A 4600-nucleotide genomic window follows, 5' to 3' on the forward strand; every position below is an offset into this window, starting at 1 on the left:
TGAGTATGTGTTACAACGTAGCCTTAACTTACCTATTCATTACATTACGGTCCTAGCTTACCTAAAATTACAAAACTCAAGAGCCCAATTCATTGGCCTTTCGGCACCCACCCCACCACCTACGTAATGCCTTGGGCTCCGACCTAATAATAATAATGTAAAACTTAATAATTAACCTACCTATCGATACACTTACAGCGTTTTAATTTACAAGATTGTTCCTAGAATTACATTATTGCCCTTAACTACCTATGAAATTAAATTACTCTCAACCTTAGTAATAATAAATTAGAATGTGTAATGAAAATAAAATAACGCTCAAATACTAACATATGTGTTTATGTATGTATTTGTGCGTGTGTGTAATACGCTGATGCGTGTAATGTGGGTGCAAGAAAAAAAATAGAAGCGATAAACTTACGCGCCTACCTATTCAACTACATTAGTGTTGGATGCTTCCTATCTATCTTACCTACAATTAAAATTATGCCTATCTAACCTACCTATATAGCTACGTAATGTAATTGTGTGTATGTGTGTGTGCGTGTGAGCATTCTTACTTAATGTTAAATTAGAGAAAAACAGAGAATAAAGAATAAAACGTATCCCAGCCAGGCGTGTATTCATTGCCACTGAATGAATGAACGTGGCCTGACATCTTCCATGATGAACTCCTCTGGAAGCTTCAACCTGAATGAAATAAAAAAAATGAAAAAATTTTATTTATTTAATTAATTTAAATAAAAATAGAGAAACGAGCCAGCCGGAAAAGCCAGCCAACTGGCAAAGAAAGGAACCGCAAAGAAACCGTAAAACGAACCAAAGCCAGGCGTGCATTCTTTGCCACTGAATGAACGAACGTAGCGTGACATCACAACCATTCTGATCATCAACAATGGACTCCTCTGGAAGCTTAAACCTGAATGAATGAATCTGAATGAACCTAAATGAATGGAAAAATCTTATTTATTTAATTAAAACGAAAATAGAGAAACGCAAAGAAGCCGACCGGTCGGCAAAGAAAAGAACCTCAAAGAAAGGTATCTATATAACTCTATATAACTCTATATAACTCTATATAACTCTATATAACTCTATATAACTCTATATAACTCTATATAACTCTATATAACTCTATATAACTCTATATAACTCTATATAACTCTATATAACTCTATATAACTCTATATAACTCTATATAACATGCATACTACCACATTCAATCAATAAAAATCCCACTAAAACCAGGAACCACCGCGCACCTGTTAAATGTATGGTGTGAAACAAAACAAACAAAAAACACACCACCAAGTAGAGTAAAAGAATAAAGTCCCTAACCTACCTATGTAACTAAATTACCTTATGCCCTAGCCTACCTATATAATAAATTAATTTTTTGTCTCACCTACCTATGTTTCATTAACTTAACTCAAGACTCATGAAGAAAGAGAAAAAAGAGTAAAACAGAACATAAAATACTACCACATAAACAAACATGATGTATGTATGTATGTATGTACGAGCAACCGCTATAGAACCCACCTAAAATATAAAAAAATACAACATACAAACACACAAACCACAGACATGCGAACTCTATATAACTCTATATAATAAAATAAATAAAAATAAAAAATTATAAAAATAAAATAAATGAGATCAGACAGACTGCTTCAAGCGAGGCAGAATGCCTGATCTGATTTTCGTGTTGTCTCAGCTCCTATTTATACTCGTTTCAACCATACATTTTCATCATTTCAATAATTGACATCAGTAAAAAACTTATTTAATATATGTAGTACACTATTATACAGTCTTAACCACAATGCTAACCGTACTAAATTGACGTCATCGAACGAACGCCTTCGAAACTTTCTGATTGGCTGGTTGAATCTGCTATATTGCTTTTTATATAAACATATAATCTTATTAATTATTTGTATACATGGATTCTAGTCACTTAAAATAAATTCATAATAAAAGCAACAGTGATCAGTGCTATATATGTACGCACGCAGTTCAAATTTTTCGGGGAGAATTCAAAATAGTTTGAGACCACACCTTGCTTAACATCCGATTCCAAGCCGAGCCAAGCTGAGCCAATATGCTTAGATTTATAAGCGCTTTTATATTAAAATTTTGCTCGCTTTATTTATATATATATATATATATATATATATATATATTATACAAATTCATTATAAAAGCAACAGTTATCAGTGCTACATATGTACGCATGCAGTTCAAATTTTTCGGGGAGAAATCAAAATAGTCTGAGACCACACCTTGCTTAACATCCAATTCCAAGCCGAGCCAAGCTTAGCCAATATGCATAGATTTATAAGCGCTTTTATATTAAAGTTTTGCTCGCTTTATATATATATATATATATATATATATATATATATATATATATTATACAAATTCATTATAAAAGCAACAGTTATCAGTGCTACATATGTACGCATGCAGTTCAAATTTTTCGGGGAGAATTCAAAATAGTCTGAGACCACACCTTGCTTAACATCCAATTCCAAGCCGAGCCAAGCTGAGCCAAGATGCTTAGATTTATAAGCGCTTTTATATTAAAATTTTGCTCGCTTTATATACGAATATCCCAATATAACAAATTCTCCATCCTATTTTAAAAAATTTTTTTGATGCTTTTTAATCAGTTAGGTCACAAAAATCATTATCGATATCGCGATGAAATTTTTTAAAAATTGTTGATAAAAGTTGTAGTAAGAAGTTTAAATTTTTCTGAGAGAATTCAAAATAAATTGAGACTACACCATAACACAATTGTACAATTTGAATGTGTAAATATAACATTATTAATGTATTATAACTACGTATATGTCTATCTATCTATTTCTTTATTTAGTTTTGCCTGCGTTTGATATTATTTGGTCAAATTTATTTGATAGGAATTGAATAAAACCTTTATAGCGGCTGATTAACTACCATGCAGTTAAATAACTACTGTTAACATGACGTCATTTCCTCCAACGATTTCGCAACGAATTACCCATCCTATTTAATAAATTTTATTTGATGTTTTTTAATTAGTCAGGTCACAATCATCATCATCATCGATCGTCTTCTTGTTCTCGCTTCTTCTTAACACGTGTCAAACATTCTTTTGCCAAATCTGCTTTTGCTTTTTCTGGCCCTTTTTTCTGGAACTCTCTACCTACTTCTCTGACTACTTCTCCATCACTTACGAAGTTCAGAGCGGATCTCAAGACCCATCTGTTTTCAAAATTCATTGAGGAGCGCTGTTGAACATCGCGGAAATAGCGCTTTACAAGCTAATTGATTGATTGATCGATCGATATCGCAATGAAACCAAAGGGAGAATTTTTTTAAATTTTTGAAAAAAGTATCTTTAATCGTTTTATGATACTACTTTGTTCAATAAGATACTGTTTGATACATATAACTAGAATCCTCGAGCCACATCACATATTTCTGTGTATATATATAATTATATATATATATTTATTTATTTATATATATCAACTTTTATTATGTATATATATTATGTATATATTTTAGATCTTAAAATTTATATAATATAGATAGCAAGCCATAAGATCCAACCACTGAATTAGAGATAAGAATTGAGCTATATTGCAGGGCTTGAAGGAGCTATTTTCAGTCCTTTATGGTGCAGCTCCGTTAAAGGAAAAACTGCTTACATGCCAGTCTATACTACTGAGTACCGATCATAGATATATAATTTACCCAACCGTACATGTCTAAAACGGAACATTACTTGGTCTAGATTGTCTAATAAACTTATATCACTACAAGTTTATTAAAACAATTACATTAACGTAAATTTAAGTACAATACCATAGCAATACCATAAAATATAACGGAGATGAATGAAGAAAAACACATTTGTGTACGTAATCTCTTTTTTCAAATTATTTTTAACGAGTTACTTTTCAAATTTTCATTTTTTTATAAACTTAAATCGACAAAGGATATTTCGATTTTTAATAAAAAAAAATATTCACACCAAAATGTCAACAACATCGATTGGGAATGCTGCAACCTAAGTTATCGCACGATGCATCGACATATTTATTGGGATCTTCTGGCAGGTAGCAGCAATCAGAGCAAGTAAGACTGAACGTTATACAGCGCTGTTTTCTTAAGGCCCACTGTTGAATCATGTCGGCTGCTATCTTAGGGTACAATCCAGCGTTCAGTGGTTCCGCTGGTTTGCAACAACTGCAGCAAGAAACGGGCCATGTTGCTGGCGGGTTTCGGGTCAGGATCAACCTTGACGGTCTGTTCGGTATGCAGTGGCAGGGGCAGACGCATTTGATTGGAACGTCAGCCGGGGGAGGTATGTAGTTACGGAATTTGCACTTCCCAGTGCACAATGTTGACTCATTCTCGTGCTCCCTCATCAATTCGGATGGAGTCATGTCGGCTGGGTTGTTATTAGCGTTGTTTGACCTGTTGAGATCATCTCCGTCATTATGAGTTGCGTAACAGTATTCAGGCTGACCTGAGGCATTGTTCGTAATGTTATCTCCGCCGCTTCTTTTGAGTCCAGCGCAGCAGGGAAGGAAGCAAGGAGTAC

The sequence above is a fragment of the Helobdella robusta genome, assembly GCF_000326865.2.
Source record: "Helobdella robusta unplaced genomic scaffold HELROscaffold_99, whole genome shotgun sequence".
Lineage (NCBI taxonomy): Eukaryota > Metazoa > Annelida > Clitellata > Rhynchobdellida > Glossiphoniidae > Helobdella > Helobdella robusta.